The following is an 18,474-nucleotide window of genomic DNA, read 5'->3' as shown; positions in this document are numbered from 1 at the left end:
ATCGCACCTGTAATTATCACAACACGTTTAATTACTGCTTGAAACGGTAACACGGGAGCGAGCTGGTAAACAAAATTGCTTTAACATTTGACCAACCACGTTCCAATCACGCGGGACAAAAATCATTGGAGTAGATATTGCATGTTTAACGCCTTGTCCATACTAACAGTACCTTTAATATTTTTTTAATTATTAAAGCCCAGATTATTTTAAAACAAGTCACCATGTAATGTGCGTTACATTATGTTTTAAGTTTTTTTTACAAATGCTTACTTAGGATGGAATTAAGGGTATAATTTTATTTTTGAGAAAAACTTAAACTTTTCCTTGTGTCACATTGGTGCTACCTATTTTGTGTAAATGTTCTTCGAAGCACAATTTTGTTGACAATATGCCCTCATCCTCTCAACCTTGAACTGTCGTGTGGAATCTGTCGCGCAGATTTAAATACCGTATGGCTTCAAAACACTTCCAACATTTTTGTCATTTAATATGTTCCTGCTAATTTAAATTTGATCGGTTCGAATTGATTTGATTGTAACCTTTGCATAAGTTACTTTACTGAAATAAACTTTCTAAATTTGAGATACAAATAAAGATTTACACTAATTTTACTCGCAACATTACAAAAAATCATGAAATTACAACGATGTTTTGATTCATATTCCGGACAGTTTCGAGCTCATGTTTCTCATTACGGATGTTTTTATTCGATTTGCAAACAGCCCCAAATTTTCGTCAATTTCGTTAAGCCCGGACACCCAATTCATAAATATCAATGTCGTCCTAGACCGACAGGACGACGGTCTTGCTGACAAAAGGATTTGGGTGCTGTTTTCCTGTTGTCCTCGTAGATGCATTGAATCGATGTACTGCTACGCGGATTGACAATCCTCCCTATCCACTTCCATGATTCACATATATCTTCCAAAATTATTGTTTTATTCAGCGATCGATAGGAATTATCGAAGACATTTTTTGAAGTCGGTTTCAAACGAAACAGCTAAGAATGCCTCCGGTGGTGAACTGGTAGACAACAAATAGCTATTTATCGTGACTTTAGAGCCTACTAGGGGTCTGATACACTTTTAATTTATACCAGTACATTATGAAAATCATTTAAAATTAGTCAGGGACTGGAATCGAAGAAATTAAATAGAAACATGGTGAATGTCCGGAGTTGGAAGCTGCTCACAATATGAATCAAAACGGTATGTTTTTTAACATACCCAAAAGCAACAGTGTTAGCATCTCTAATTACTAAGTTTTTTTCTCTCCTAATTTTACCATACATCACCAGGACACTAAAATTCAAACCCGTTAATCACAAAATTTCAATAATTTATTTCAACAACACATCGTACTTTATTAGACACAGTAGTACTCTCCCGGCCAAAGATGTAATCTTTGAAGAGAGTCCCCATCGCTTCTTCCCGCAAATGGGTAATGAAAATAGACCCTTTACCCACAGTCAACAAAAACTCCCGGCAGGAGAAAAACTCATTAAACCGTACGATCCCACACAAAAACATGCACCACTTATCGGAATCTCATCGAAACCTTCACGACACATGCGGTACTTTAGCAAACACACGAGCACACAAGTGATCATTCTATGTAGCATTCCGACCGAAACCAACCCCCCTCCCCCTCCCCTTCCACCTTCCCTGCGTAACACCAACCCATTGCTTGCCCTTGACATTAAGGACCTGCGAGATTAATTAGCATACCTAATGGGAACGGTAAACGGGTCGAACGCATACGACAGATTCTTCGGATTCACAACCGTATCCTCACTGTGGATGGGTGCGAGATACACGGAAAAAGCAAGAATTTTCACCTAGTATTTGGTGCCGGAAACACTTCGAACACAGCTTTGCGTTCTGTCTTTTTTTCTCACAATTTTCTCACGGCCTATGTACGAAAGTAGCACGGTACGGCATTGGCAGACTACACCTGGTGGTACTTTTAAGCGATTGTTTGTTTGCGCTGAAATTGTTATGATGTACAAACGCGCACTTTAATATGCATGTTGGTTCTCTTCGATAGCGCCCAGACCCATGTGTTTGATTCCGTTTGAAAACCGGGCTACATAAACGACGGTTGTTGGAATAATTTAATTAAAATTCGATGCAACGCTCTCACCGCTTCCGCTCGTTTTGATATTTTGAATTTTGGGATGCAATCGAAGGGGTCACGCCCTGAACCATATTACGTTGCTGAACATTCCCCCTTCGATGAAAGAATGGTTTAGAAACGGGTCCGAATCGTTTTGTTTCATGCGTTATTCTACCGTGCGCTCACATCGATAGTAATACTAGTGAAAGTATCCCTTCACTGAACCTGAAAAATAATTTTCAATATTAAAGGCATACATAAATGATTTGTTTCGCTTTTGAAACCTTCGATCGGTTTGCGCCAATCCCAGGAACCTCACCATGTCTGCGGGATCTTGGTTACATTCCTATGGTTTTTACATCGGCCGTATTGCGCCAACTAACAATTTTCCATGTCCAGTGCATCTCCTACCGCCATTGAGCAAGCGTTATTAAAGGCAATACATTTTTATCATACCGTCCTGTGTCGAATAGACCGTTGCTTGAGTTACGTACTTCCCCGATGGTTAGAGAGCTGACCCCGGGACATCAGAGTGTTGAAGTTTTTATACACTATTTACTAACTCATGCCATGGTAGACCCCACTCGAGCGTTCTGGTGGCGATGGTCCTGCCCGATCGAAAAGGTAGGCGTGCCCGCAAAATTTGTATTTTTAATTAAGGTTTTATGTAACGCTGCTTGGCCCCTTCCTCTGTTTAGTATTGTTTTAAAATATTCCTGCACGTAGACTTACGCAAAATGCATTAGCCGTTCATGCTGGAACAGTCTGCTAGTTTAGCTGGAAGCCAACAAATACACTCTCGGTACGGTTAAACCTTTGCGAACTTCCAAACTTCTCCATCCGGCAGTTGTTAATTAATCCACCAACGTCTATATCGTTTTATCGTTCGGCCCTGGCAAACGAACCACTACTAAAAAGAAATTTCTAAGGCTTTGCAAACGTGCTGCTGCATTACAAAGTCACTGTCCGTTTCGGCAAAGTTTGATAATAATTTAAAGTCAATTTCTATGCTACCACCTCAAACTACCTCAACCACACTTTTTTACGATATGGATCATAAAAAATGCAATAAAAAACAACGCACCATGGCGCAACTTACCTTGAACTTATGCTGCATCAGCGCGGAGATCTTTTTCGCATAAACCTTGTAATCGTGTACTCCGGCCCTCCATCCCAACTACGTCGTTGTTAGTAGAATCGAAACTTTGGCTTACAGTGAGTGCGAAGGATATATCCGTGCGGCCGCGGGAACGTTCTCGGTTAAGTGTGTTTGCTCCGTGGCAATCTATTTTTCCACGATTTTATTCAGCAAAAGATGTAAAACAAACTCATTAAAAAGGCTAATTAATGCTAAAGAAATCTAGCGCGAATATGGGGAATTCGAAAGGCATCAGAAGAGGGAGAGCTAATTGTTCCGAGTCGCGTAGATGCACGCGTCATTTGCGGTACGAATTGAAGCGAAATGATTTGGAATGTCGTTTCAAGTGCAGCTGCTGTACATCGACGGGAATGAATATTCATAGATCGATTGTAGAATAATTAGAAGAGACAGTGAAATTGAATCAAAGCAATAGCGAACCGTCCGTTCCAGATTCGATCTAATGTACGAAAAAAGTAATCTATTTTTGCGTAAACACGGTTTAATAAGATAAATATCTACTCTTTATTATATTATTTTCCTTTTTACAGCTTGTAAACATCAATTTTCCTTTGCTACAGTCTACTAAAGGTACAAAAAGGCACCCATTCTGGTTGTTGTTGCTGACTGTTCCACTCTCTTGTCGTTCCATTCGAAAGCGGTAATTAATTTCCAAATAAATCAGAAGGCAAATTTACAAATCAAATTAACACGTCTAATGCCTCCATTATCTCTGCAAGATCGCCCAGAAGACTAATGAAGATCTTGTCACTCTGCAATGAAAGTGACAGTTTTTTTCTCCTATCCTACCTTTTTTCGCTCTCTCTATCGTAAACCATCAAATCGGAAATGTAAATACACTAAAAAAAAACAAGTGCGCACACTTTAAATAAAGGATTCGAACAGAGCCAGATTCCGTTGCGCCATCGACAGAATGTCAAACATTCGCCCCATACCTTGGCGCAAACGTTTGACTTCCGTGCAATTTCAATTATCGCCGCCATCTTCTGCTCGAGAAGGGAGCCTCTAGCTGCTAGTGTTTTCACCCCTGAGCCTCCCCTTGCGTGTTCGCGTTAGATTTTTATCATTCGCTAAAAGAAATGAAAAATACCCAATAGCATTCCAGCGACATTGTTCGACTTTCTTTCCCGCTCCCGGAACGGAAACGATTCGCCCTCTCTCCCCACCCCCTGCATGGACATCGTCGCTGTTTCGTTGCTGCAATCGATGAGGGAGGAATCGAAAGGATGCCAACCAGCCATCACTGCCAACAAGTCCTTAACGAGTCGATGATGAAACGTTTGATCTGCGGGGTTGAAAAACCCGCAGTAGCCCTCACAAGCAATCTCACGGCAATCTCGAGACGGACGCCGGGTAGGATGGGAACCTCAGGTTGGCGGGGGAAAAGCAAACAAGCTGTCGGATGCGAGACGGTTGTGCAAAAACTATACTTTTATTCTTCGCTGTCAAACAACTACCTCCTCCTCCTCCCAGTCCAGATGCCGAAACCTTGACTCTAGGCAGCGACGACCCAAGTTCCCGTGATTCATACCCCCGAATAGATTTCAGTTCGATTAAGAGTGACATTTCCTTTCCATCTTGCCATCCATCACGCGCTAGGAGAATGGGCAGGGCGACCGACTGCTCCTCGGCGCGCAGTCGGATAAAGGACATGCGTTTTTATTTTCCTTCTGGTATTTATATTTCACTTCTCGCTCGTCTTGCTCGCCCGGACGCGCACAACCTTTGCCGGATGACAAATTTTCTTCTCGCTGAGCAAATGCTTCGGGTTTGGCAACATTGAGCCAGCCAGAAAAGGAGCTGGGCTGGGAAGCTACTAAATTCCCACCTTCCCCCGCACACGCATTGTCAACATGCGATTACTTTTTCCTACCGGAGATGGACGAGTATCCTGCGCTTCCTCGGGATCTCGGGATGGTACAAAATGAATGAAACACATTCAGACAACCGGAACCGTCACTACTAGCGCTACTAGCGCCCCGTCCCGGAAGCTGCCCAAGATGTGGGAAGCTGCCGGCTCCCCCTCCAAAAAAAGGTGACGGAATGGGGCGGTACGGATTCGCACCGCACGGAAGATCTCGGTAAATATTTAACGAGTCACGCACTTGTTACTTTCGATTAGATTTTATGAAGTCGACACCGGCGCACAGCTTTTGCTTCCCCTTGGCAGTCCGCGGATTAAAGTTCTTGGAATCTTCAAAGCATTAGGTACACTCCCGGGGCCTTCGAGGGGAGAAAGGGAAGAGTAAGAATAGAGCATGCTACAGGGTGCTGCTTACATCAGTTGGCGCCGCTGGCGCTGACCAGCTTGTGATGGGGAAGAAGGAAGTACGCCCAGAAAACCACTCGAAGGCTCATAACGTTGATTGATGGATTTTTGAGCGACTTCGAGTGGCGATCCAACTGATCCAAACAGGATGTGTGTGTGTATGTGTGTATGTAATGGGCTCGGATCGGTAGAAAGAGTGGGAAAAGATCGAGCAAGCGAAGGCAAACTTAAATCAGATACACGAAATCTGGTCGAACGGTGGGCAAGTGACCACATTTGTGTGTGAGTGTGTGCGTTTTTTGTTTTTTGACCAACAACGCGTTTGGTGTGCGCTTTGGGCGCAGATCCTTTGGCAAAGTGCGCCTGATAGTCTCGACCGATGGGACGGTTATGATGACGATGATCGATGCTCTTGACACATGCACGACCACTTGTCTGGACCCTCGTCGCACCGTCTGCCGGGAAGGAAGGAAGAAAGGAAGGAAGGAAGCAAGAACTGAAATCATATCACCGACCAAACCGAACCACACAAGCTACACCTGAACGTGTTTCGGAGGTTTATCAATTTGTACCTTTGGTCAATTTTTTTCCTCTTCTTCTTTTGTTTTTAGCTACATTGATTCCTCGGATCATGATTTAACATATGTTTTTTTGTCCTGTTGTTCTGTTGATCAACCCAGATGAACATGGTAGACAATGCGATGGTACTGTTTGCGGCATACACCCGAGCTTTCCGATGCTCTAATTAATCTTATTAGGAAGAAGGGTTGTCAAAACAGAATGTATGTTTCTGTCATTGTCGTAGGGAGATATTGTTGTGATGAAGATTTGACCATCACAGCCGAAGCCATTACATTTCAACCGAGGCCCGAATTGTGGACAGCTTCTTTCACTGTCTCATCATTAGGCAACATGCAACGCTATCTTTAATCGCGAGAAAGAGTAGTAGAAGTTTACCAAGGAGAAAAGAAATTTATGAAAATTACACCATTCATTCCAAGAAAAGAGGCTCATTTCTGTTACCCAACGGCACATTAACATGCCCCGGGATTGGGTTTTGCTCGTGGTGTGTTATTCTATCACGTAGGAAATTATCGTTCATTTTACAGAGATGCAAGACAAAAACTAATTCTATCTTTTCACCGAGATCACCAAAACACTGAGCAGTAGTGTGGGTACGAAGAGAAGGAGCGCAACACCAAAAAAAGATCCAACCCACAGCACCACCAGCCCAGCCCGCTGGTGGGTTGGACAGGCCAAACACCATCCATCAGGGACGGCCCATTGTGTTGCCGTGGCCTCTCCGCCTATTAATGATGATTTCTTACGCTTGTTCTGTGGCCCCCGCCGAAGATGGGATCGACGACAGGCGAAACGCTCGTTAAGCAGTCTCTCGGCAGTGCCTGCCAGCCCTTCCCTTCCCCATGCCTGCCATCGTTCAATCGCACAAATCGCACACGCCGCTGGTGTCTTGGTCTTGGTGTCTTGGTTTGTCTCTCGAGTGAGGGTAATGAGATTCATGCCCGTCGTCCTACGTCTAGGAGCAGCAGCAGCACCGTTCGTCGAGGTTTCTTTGCCCCGCGGATCAATCAACTACGGCTACTTTTTCGGACCGAAATCCGTGGTCGGAGTCTTTCGCGTTTCTTGAGTGCTGCTCATGATTGATTTCACTGCTTCACGCAAGCTTTCCACGCACACACGACCCTTGTGTTGCACTCTCCCCCGGAACCACGGCCACTTTTATTGCGGCGCAGTGTGTTGGAGGCGAACGTCGCACGTCGCCCCGCACAGGCTGTACGATTTAACGTCTAAAATCATCTGAATTTAATCATTTTATCTCGTCTCACTACGGTTTTACGGTGCACGTTGGATAGAATTTCATTAAAATAATTCCAACGTCAGCCTCATGAAGCCATTGGAATTTCAATGAGGCTGGATGACGATGGACATCTTCTCGGCTAAAAGGCAAGGTACAGAGCGGCCCAGCACTTCTTGAGCCAGTGTCTACTTAGCCTCATAGAAAACGCACACGCTTCATACAAGATGATTTCAGGCGAGCCTGGGCGCCTCCCTTACGTCCCCATTTACACCTTTTCGATGGTCACTTCACAATGCCCATGTGAAACGGCGTAAGTGCGTAAGCAAAACTAACATTGCTGCCGCCGCAACAATCCAACGAACTATTTACGGTGCCGTCAAAACTATGAGTAAACGAAAGAATAAAATGTAATATTTCTTGACTAGCGCAACCCCATCCTGCTACAACTACAGCACCACCATTACCCGGTTGAACGAGGATTGCCCAGCGAGCAAAACTTTGCCCAAACAAACCTCACGCCCAGCGTGGAAGCTCCATGGCAATCCACTCTGCATGTATCCTTCTCAAACATTATCTCTCATTTATGCTACGCGCCCGTCAGGGAGTGGGAATCCATCGCCGAAAAGTTTATCTTTTGCTCGTCGAAAGTGAAAGTTCTAGCAGGGCTTCTGTCGTGCCCTCCAGCAGGCTGGTCAAGAAGGATGGCTGTGTGGAGCAGGACGCAACGATAGTTATCAGAAAGTCAGCTGACAAGACAAGATGTTGGGTGGGTTTGTTTCGAAGGGAAGCAGCCAGATTACAACCCAAGATGGAGCACCCGTTGCAGTAGCACACAGACACGCGCACGCACACGCACACACACACACACACGTACACCAAAGTGGATAACTCGGAAAGATCGCTCAAAGTGAACCAAAAACAAGGAGATGAAGATGGACAAGGTTTTATCGTGTAGAGAACTCCAACTCCGAAGCGTCAAGTTGGAGCGTAGTTGGAGAGATCTCGACCAACAAAAGGGAACTAGTTTTTACATCACACCGTGGTACTGCTGCTGGAGTTAGGGGTGGTGGGATAGAGAAGCAAAAAAAAGCAGATTGGAAGGTTGAATGACGCTCAAAGTGGCAAACGGAACAGAAAGAACGGTTCTATGGTAAAGTTTTCGCTACGATTCTTTTCATGCTAGTTTGCCCGTGAGCCGGATGTGCTGCCGAGCGAATTGAGAGGTTCTACAAAAGCGGGACAAGATAGAGCGCCAACTTTCTACAAACACACACACACACACACACACACACACACACACACACACACACACACACACACACACACACACACACACACACACACACACACACACACACACACACACACCACACACACACACACACACACACACACACACACACACACACACACACACACACACACACACACACACACACACACACACACACACACACACACACACACACACACACACACACACACACACACACACACAGCCCAAACCCCGGGCACTAGAACCTGGAACTTGGAAAATCCAACTTTATTAAAGCATCTCGCATACACACGGTGAAGGATTTTTCAATAAAGTTTCGTCCTACGCCTTGTCACCACCACCGCCAACTACAACTCAATGGCGACAACCGGCAACAAGGCCAAGTCAACCAGGAATCCGGAATCCCATTCGCTTGCCTCGATACACACGATTGCGTTTTATGAAATAATGAATTTTAGCTATGCATGGTGTTGTTTTCCCGTGTCTCGCCCTTTTTTTTCTCTTTTTTTAAAGTCAGGACATGGGCCAAATTTTACGACGCTTTTGCGAGGACCTTCATCGTTCACTGGGTCCCTGCCGGTAGTTAATATATATTTTCTTTACCACATCATCACACTCACACACACGCGCCGTCGTCGCAATGAAACTTTGGAACCGCTTCTTGACAATTTTTAATACCCCCCTCCCGTTTTCTTTTCCCTTCCCTTGTCGGTGGCGGTGTGATGACTCCGGTGGAAAAGATTACGGTCCGCGCTGTTCAACCCGTTCGTTTCGGTGCAGTCAACATAGTGTGTGTTTGCGTGTGTGTGAGTGTGTGTGTGCTGCTACCCTACAAGCCAAGTGTGTTTTGGTACTGGTAATGGCATCACAGTTACAGGATCGTTGAAGGATTTTTAATGTTTTTAATCTGCTAGCAAATGGGTGTCGTTTCGCTCCGCAACACCTCAGATGTTGGCATGTGTAATGTTAGGCGGGTTTGATGCTGCACGTTATCCCGTTATCCGGGATGTTGTGCGGAACACAGGGGTGAAGGGTTTGTTTTGTCGCTGCAGCCGATACACACAGCATTAACGGCCCCGGAGAGAGTGATAGGGTCTGTGTATGTGCTCTCGGAGGTATGTATTGCAGAGATGACACGCATGATCTGAGTTTCAATCGCGTAGAACGGCGGAATCCGTTTGACAGCTTGATGTTTCATTTTTATTTGATCCACCAACTATCAAACTCATTGTTGACGGGATTAGTTGGGCTTTGGCAAAAATAATACATATGTTCCAATACTTTCAATACAGGCGTAGCGAAATAAGTACAGGTTATTGTCCCCTAGATACGCTGCGCTGATTGGCGCTAAATTTTGGCGTATGTTGAGATGTTGGTGTTAACCAACATATAGCCAATTTTAGTGTAAATTTTCTATACATAGTAGGTATTAAACCTGCGTTGTCCTCTCTGGTGTGCACCCACAACTCCGATCCGACTACGGTTATTGTTGGTCCGATACCGACTACTGTAAAACCGGAACAACTAGTTCCACCAGAAGTCGAGTGAAGTCGTCGGAGTCGTCCAGAGTCGTCCGGAGTCGATTGGAATCAGAATCAAACTGGAGTTGGAGCCGGCTGGAGTCGGTCAGTGGTGGACCGGCCTTTTTTTATTGGTTTCGCATTTCGTTTTTTACTTTGCGCGTGGATTTCGTAAACAGGCTTTGTTTCTAAGAATTGCTTAGCGACGACAGCAATGTCTTGTGACAGCTCTCTTTGACCGGCCGTTTCCGCTCCCAACACAGGCCGACTCCGGATGATTATGGATGATTCCGATTCCGGACGACTTCGGACAGCTGCGAATAATGCTGTTCGGATTTACCTTCCGGAGTCGTATCGGAGTTGACTTCTGATTTTTACCAACTTTACCCATCGCTAATTATGATCGAAGATCAGAATTTTGAACTTTATATTGAATGATTTATAAAATTATTCGACCAAAGGAAAAATTATTTTGCATTAACGTTTGGTATGTCAAACCACTACAAACTGCTCAAAAACCGTCAAAGGGGCCCTTCACGATTCTAGTCAGCTTTTTTATATGGAGTTTGACAGTTGGAGGCTGAAATCATGTAAACACTCCGTACAAAACCACACAAAAAACTAGCCTGGGATTTTCAGCCTAGATTATTTTAGCCTCAAAGCTAGAATTAGATTCGAGTACCTGCTCGAAAAAAAATTCAAAAAAGCTGGAGTTTTCATTCATCCCAAGGTGCATTGAAGAGGTGGGAGAATCTAGAACCAAAGTGTGTGGAGACCAGGTGGTCTCACAGCCTGTTTTTTTATAACCAAATTTGAACGACACTTTTTGACAGGACGGTCGAAGATTTTTGCTCAAACAGGCTTTCTGATTGACTTGACGAATACACAAAACATTATTAAAATCTTCAATCATAAGTAGAAGTGATAAAAATCACCCCGCTAAATACGTATCCCTTGGGATAAGCCCACCTGTATACGATACTCACTTTGATAGCTGCTCGAAAACTGCTATACAATGCAACCAGCTGAGCGGCTGAAATTTCAGTCTACGATCTAAAAACGGAAAGGGTCCAAATTTATAAAACCGCGTATCTTCAAAGCCTCTTATAAGAGGTAACTCGCATATCTCGGAGACACCCTGTATTGGTGTTGGGTAAAATCAATTAAAACTACGGTTAAGTTGCAAAAAGTTGGTCCATATGCTGCACACACGTTTAAAGCCGTCGGTATTGGAACATGGAACGTTTTTTTTGCCTTCTGGTTTAAATCAACTCCCCTACCCACCGTACAATATCCGAAATGTGTCTTGGGCGGTCCAGGCAATAACAAAAAAGAAACCTCACACACGCAGTCCAGAGGATGGGAAAAACATCACCCGCTTCCGTAGCATAACGCGCGAATGTGTGTGCGAATGTGTGAAGTGTTTTTGAGCGGGATTATATGGCGGGCTTGCGGAAGTGCGTGCCTGCATGGGGCCCGGACGATATCCGCACCCGCCAGCGTTTGAGGCGGGAGTTGCGGGTGCAAAGGGTAATACAGCAAGACACGGGCAAGGCATTTTCCGCGATTTTCGCCATTGCGCGTCCTTCGGCCGTTCATTTTCGTCGCCGGCACACACCGCGTTATCGTCATCACCATTCGCCCCTATCCATCCCGTTCACCGATCCACCTCCCTGCTTCGTAGGGAAAGGAAGCAGCAACAACAACAACAGCAACAAAAACACGAACGACAAAAAATGGAAATTCCCCTCCAGCCCACTTTCCACCCACTAACGGATGAGTGTGCTTATTTTATGTTTTTTTCTCCTCTTCTTTCCAATTTCAAGAAGTGCGCTGTTCCTTCTCGCTCTGGCGTACCATGTTTTCTCATTTCCCATCGTCTTTTTTATAGTTCCATAGGAATGAGGGAGTAGCAATACTGCCAAGTATCATCAGAGTGAGTGCGATAGGGCGATTGCTTGAAACCCGCACACACATCCATCATCAGCTGTTTTGAGCACGAAGCGAAGCGCATGAGTGCTGATCTCGATGATGTTTTTTTCTGTACTGCTTTGACTGCGCTACTCTATCTCTGTTACGCCACTCTGTGAATGTTGCGCTTTCGGTCACTCCACAGTGACCGCAAATGGGGACGTTCTCTCGCAAAAGAAGCGCTCTGGCAACCATCTTCTCTGAGATTTGATTGTGCTCTTCTCCCTCTCAACGCTTCGAGATACCCGAACACAATTTCCGAACGGATGTCGTTGTTGAGAGATTACAGAACGTCGTAAAAATATTGGTTATTTTGTAGTAAAATTCAGTACATGTTAAAAATGTATTTCTAAAACTAAAACTACACAGAAAACGCCATTTGAATAGTCCATCGCCTCAGAAAGATAACTAAACCAGCAACAAAAACTCGCTTCGTTGTCACTCGCTCTCTCGCTCTCACTCTCATTCTTTCTCTCTCACGCTCTCTCGCGCTTTTTTCGTAGAATCGTTCGCTCGTACGGGTCCGGTTGGCAGTGCGTTTCGGGCCGCTGCTCAGTTCTCACTGATCTCTGTAAGCGTGTAGAAGTGCGTGCAGTGAGTTTTTTGTCGTGAAACAGTGAGCGACGTTACGCGGACGCTGCTAGGTCGCAATCGTAAAGTTAAACCTTGAGCGTGCAAAAAGAACTGGTGAAAGCAAGTGTTGAGTTTCGAAACAAAGAGAAAACAGAAAAGTAAATATTTCCAAAACTCAGCCAACACTAGAATAACCTAGTCGAAAAGAAGCAGTCAAAACTAAAGTAAGAGAATCGTTCCATCTGTAATCACTTCTTGTGGCTGCTTGATGCGTAATTATTGTGAGACAAAACAACACCATCATATCGTTCCGCAAGCAGCGCGCTGTAAATAGTGGTGCACAGAAAATATTGTGGTTTTGTAGTGTTTGGCCGTGACCAATAAATAGGAAAAAGCAGCAACCCCTACTGACGGCGTGTGTAATCGTGCGTTTCTAGAAGCAGCACAATTTTACCAGCTCTAAAAACCAGTAAACATCAACAGCAGCTCCGTTTCGAGAGGAAGAAAAATCGGATTAAAATAAATCCATTCCCCCTTCGAAGCGAGGCTGGCTGGCTGGCGTGTGTTGTTGTCTTCGGCTTTTCTGTGCTGCCTGCACAACAAGAGTGCGTTAAGAGTGTGTGCAACAGAAATCTAAACCGCCGTGCCACCAAATCTGGAAGGAAAGTGTGTGCATGTATATATATATGTATGTGTTTGTGTAATAAACCTTCACAGAGTTTCACGCGTGGTACGAAAATTGTGCTGTGAAAATATAAAAGCGGCGACCATCTTTTCGCTGAGCTGTATTTTGTGCAAGTGAAAAGTCAGCCCACCCTCGCAGGGGTTTTCTCGTCCGTGGCCTGTAGTGGCGAGTGAAAATCCTACCTAGAAAATCGACACATAAATCTTTCCGTTGCCCGGTGCACTGAGTTTTGATTCTTTCCGGATTGCCAGCTGCTACTGCTTCCGTGCGACAAGATCACCGAAATTGCAAGTGAAGAGTGTGTGCGTAAATGACGCATTAAAGGTGTGTGGTGGGCTTGAAAAGAGTGACGCTTTACTGCGTTAGGCGCTCACCTTTAAAGCCTCAGTGTCAAACGGGCGGAGGAGGCCTGCGTGTCACGTGAAGTGTTTGCCGAATTTTCACGCGGCCAAGCAATGAGTGCAAGTGAACACATTTCCACTGCAAAAGGTAATATTCTTCTTCTACACTTCTCTCCGATGCCTCGCGCGAAGAAAGGGCTCTGGCAACAGGCAAACGGCAGCCCCCTAAGAGCGGCAGCAAATCACATCGGCTCCGACCATCTCCTTCCTTACACGACATTTTCATGTTCTTCCGATAAGTTGAAGAGAAATGATTGATAAATTGATTTTTCTCTTCGGACGGGGTTTCTGTGAGGACGGGAGCGCGATATGAGGGACGAAAGCAGCGCTTCGTACAACGAAAGTTATGTGTGACGTAACGAGGAAGGGAAGTGGGCTTGGTGAAATGTATGTTATGTGTACGTGTGCTCTTGTGTGTGGTTGTTGCTGAACATTTTCCCTACGCTCGCCTGCTGCGACCAACATCAAAGTGTGTGGTTTCGATAGGCATGCCTCCAACAGCAACAACAACACTGCAACGCCTCCCGTTTAGACGCTGGCTCCCACGGAACTTGTGGGCGAGATTGTGAATGTGGGGCGGTGGTGGTGGTGGTTGGGGGCCTTGATCAAAGTTTCCACGCCGCGGACGGTATATCGCGCTCGTCATCGTGTTGCGGCGGCCACCAGCGCTGTTATCTCATCAAAAGGTCGGTTTTCTTCAATACCGCCGTGGTTTGGCAGCGTGTTCCGTGTGGCCGAACGGCAGGGCAGGCGGCGGCATGTTTCAGAATGCGTAGCCAAAAGAAACAGAAATCATCGAGCCGAAAACAAAACAATGTGTATCAGCAGCAGCCCTGCCGGAACGGAAGCGGGTGTTGCTGCTGGGTGGGGGTACACGGGGTGGTGTATGGTTTGAGGTTTTTTTTTTTTTTGTTGTTCATGCTTGTTTTTGCGATCCACCGACGACGACAGATGGACATTCGGAGGCCATGGTTTCGGTTATTGGAGAAACACAAAAAATAACACAGCCACACACGCACACAGCCACACAGGCACACAATCTGAGACCTCAGCACAGCGAGGTCATCTTCATGGGTTATATTACGTTAGAGCCAGCTTGAATTTCACTTTGAAAAAAAAAACCCACAGTTTCATACCACCGCTTCAGGGCGAATTCGCTGCAGGGTTTCGCATTGTTGTGGTGAAACGGCAGCCTATTCCTTTATGGATGATCATGATCACAGTGATCTCACCTGGGACGACTCTCATCTTTGACATCCAAACATCATCCCGTAGTACGAGCGGATGCATGTACGACACCAAACGAATCAGATGGTGTGTGTGTATGCGTTGTCCTCTCTCGCGCGTTCACCTGAGATTTTCGTCACAAATGAGAGCAATAATCGCACCTGTGTTGTCTCATCGGCCACAGGCGGAAGACTTCCGTCGGCAACGCGCGTTGTGTGTGATTCGCGCTACCGGGTACATGTGACGTCACGGCTCGCGGTGCACTCTCGTCGAGAGATTTGCGGTCGAGATTCGGCACCTGTGTGTGTGTATCAAAACAAACGAAAAACCCGAGGCCCGATGCTCATCTTAAACGGTTCTCGTGCGCGCTCCCCTTAAGGGGGGAGTGCGGCACAAATAATAACAATGATTTCGCGCTGTACCTACCACCCTGCAGGAGGGTTGTGGAGCGCGTTGTAGGTTAGGGACAGGGAATTAAAAACCACCTGTTTGTTTTTCTATCTCTTCGCGTCGGACGCGCTCCGTAGGTGTGCGAGCTCGCCGTCTCTTGATGATGCTGATGATGCTGTGAGCATCAAAAAATCTTGGATTTTTTGTATTTTCCCTGCCACGAGCAGCACGGTTTAAGTGGGCCAAAATTGCTTTATATTTTATGTCCACTTTTTCCCACCCGAAAAGCCTAATTTTTGCTGACTGCCTTTTGAAGGTACGCTTACCCCTGACTGCAAAAAGAAAGTCAAATGATAGTGACGGATGACGCACTCCAGCATTTGCTGCTGTACTTCTCTTCCAATGAAGGCAACATTTGGGTGCGGTTTGGATGCTTTGCACCGCCAGTGTCCCTTGTTTTATGCTCTGCTCTGATTGACTTAGACGTGCAACAGCAACAGAGCAGCCGAACGGTTATCGGAATTGTTTTTGTACCGCTTTTCTTTACCGCTTGGTCGTCTTGCACTCAGTACACGCTGAAAGATACGGTGATCTGCGTTTGATTTAGCGACCCCTTTTTCCAATCGGGTCTCGCTGCTGTAATTGTACACCACGCTGCAATTACATTCCGGCGACGTTATCTCTCTCGTTGTGTTGACAACACTTGCCGATTTGTGTGTGCGTGTGTATGCGAGTGCGTGCATGTCCCCTACCGGTAAGTTTTTGCTGCACGCATCGCCCTTCACCTGGGAGAAAAAGATGTATAATTTTAGCTTTCCGACTGCAGCGCTTCGCCTCTCACACCCTGTTCTTTTGATCTTGGAAACAGATACGCGTTCCGGCTTTGGGACGCTTTATCGATGCATCGTTCGCCGATTGCACACACACATATGGTCGAGATATGCGTCGCCGTCGTCGGCATGGCTGTGGCAGCATGAGATCAGATAGTTATGCTTTGAAATTTGAATTGTGCATGGGATGAAATTCATTAAGGGGAAATATTATACCTCCCAGTGTGGCTCGGGAATGTGTGGTGGTATCATATTAATAGGATTGGAAGTTTCGGACGGGATTTACCGGGGACGTTTTGTTGGTTGTTTAATTGAAGTCATCCGAAGGCAAGCAATGCGGAATTGTTGGAATATTGTTTATGTCTTCTGTTGAACATAATTTTAGCAAAGCATATCTTTCAATTCCACATGACTTGAACGACTCTATGAAATGCAATTTGGGTCCTAGAGTGCCGCAAAGATGAGTTCGCCCTCCGAGTCCTAATTTTCACTTGGACTTGTGCCAACTACATCCCTCAGGCAAAAAAAACCCTTGCCCACGGTGATCCCAACGTATCTTTGCAACCAAAAATCTCTAATTGACAGCTTAACATAACTTCGCGCTTGAAATGTCGATCGCCGCCGCCCGACCATTAGTTGATTCACACACATACACACACATACTGTGAGGCCAAGGAGGAGAGCGCAACCGGTAACGAGGTTGTCGAAAATCTACCTCCACCACAGTGCGGCTCTGCTTCTTCTTCTTCGTCTTCCTTTCAATCAATGTTCATTACGCTTTCGGGTCCGAAACTCACCCTAGCGGTTTTTTCCTCGCCGTTCGGTATTCGGCAAACGAATTCCAGCTCCTCCTACCTCTCACCGTTGAACCCAAATCAATGATGCTGTGATTTTTTGTTTCCTTCCGTCTCAAATCCCCGTTTGCTAGACAGTTTGTCTGTGCCGGCCCGGGGGAAAAGCTGTGTTCCCATCGACCCAGAGAGAGGCACAGATCTACCGGCGCCTGTCACTTTAATATGCCCGTGATGAGCAGAGAAAGAAGCAGTATGCTGAAGCAAACTTCTTTTTTTATTCTCGACAATTTCTCGCCAACGAGCAATGCTCGGCGGGTAAAAAGGGTCCCCAATTTTTGATGATGGAAAACAGCTCGTTTCCATCCCAAGCTCCTGCAAAGCCCCGGGACCGTAACGGGAGAGACGCGCACGATGAAAATAACACACCCAACCCATACCAACCGGTCCAAGAAACTTCATACAAAATTGATCCCATTTCCTGCACCGTCCTGAACACTCTGACGCGCTGTGGCTGGCTGGGGGAGCTAAACCAAACATGAAAGATTCCCGTTTGCCCCCGTATGGGCCACTTCACTGGAGAAACTATTTTTCCACCGGCCAGCAGGAGGCCATTCGCTCACACGACGTATCCGCGTCTGTTGCAATCCGTCCGTGGCCAAAGCGAGGTGTGTGCATGTGTGTACATACACAGACACAGTCCACACTGGGCGGCGCAGTGTTTACTTCATTTTGGAGGAAAATTTATCGCCAAATCGAATCCAAATACCGGAATCCATTTGCGCCAAATGTAGGTGTTAGTCGACCAGACGACGCAACTGGCCCGTGATGCAGAATTTATGCCTTTCCGTCGATATTTTCGGTCACCACCCGCGAGAGCGAGAGAGGGACAACGAGACAGCGTGCAACTCCCCGGGTGTGTGTGTGTGTAGGCCTTTGGGTTTTTGGCTAGCTGATCTCATCTCGATTCCATCCCGTCCGAAATTACGCTCCGTTAAGCTCGGTTGTGTCGGTGTGGCTGGCAGCTGCAGGAACCCGGGATGAAACGGAGGGGAGGGTGTGCGAAAGGGTCGGCGAAAGCTATCCTAGCACTATTTGGCGGGACTGGCGACGAAGAAGAGGCAGGAGCTGAAGCTGTCCGGCCTGCTGCTGCGATCGGTCCCGATGTGTTGAGGCCGCCTCCCGCCGGAGCTCATGAATATTCGAGCAAATGGCAGGTTTGTGCGCTCCGGAAGATTGGGTGTGTGTGTGTGTGTGTGTGTGTGTGTGTGTGTGTGTGTGTGTGTGTGTGTGTGTGTGTGTGTGTGTGTGCCGTTCACCGCGGTGGAGAGGTGGTGATGGCGCAGGATCAGTTTCAGCTGATTTCGTACGTAAATCCCAACAGTCGGGGCACAAGAACCAAAAGAAAAACAACTCCTTTGCCCGCTCTCCCAACCTCTCCCCCC

General features: G+C 46.2%; 1 protein-coding gene across 8 annotated transcripts in view; it reads left to right on the top strand.

The window, feature by feature from the left end:
• The window catches only part of LOC121588595 (protein winged eye-like), a 341,422-nt gene that overhangs the window by 211,168 nt on the left and 111,780 nt on the right, over positions 1-18,474 (top strand). For 2 of the 8 annotated variants that reach the window (XM_041906699.1, XM_041906700.1), the window contains exon 1: positions 12,672-13,879. The exons of the other annotated variants lie outside the window; for them this stretch is intronic. The gene's annotated coding sequence lies outside the window, so the exon portion shown is untranslated. Of the gene's footprint in view, positions 1-12,671; positions 13,880-18,474 lie in introns of those variants that run through there. 8 annotated transcript variants of the gene reach the window in all.

Source organism: Anopheles merus, chromosome 2R, assembly GCF_017562075.2.
Source record: "Anopheles merus strain MAF chromosome 2R, AmerM5.1, whole genome shotgun sequence".
In the NCBI taxonomy this organism is placed as follows: Eukaryota; Metazoa; Arthropoda; class Insecta; order Diptera; family Culicidae; genus Anopheles; species Anopheles merus.
The sequence above is the reverse complement of the archived record's forward strand: the minus strand, read 5'-3'. Positions and strand labels throughout refer to the sequence as shown.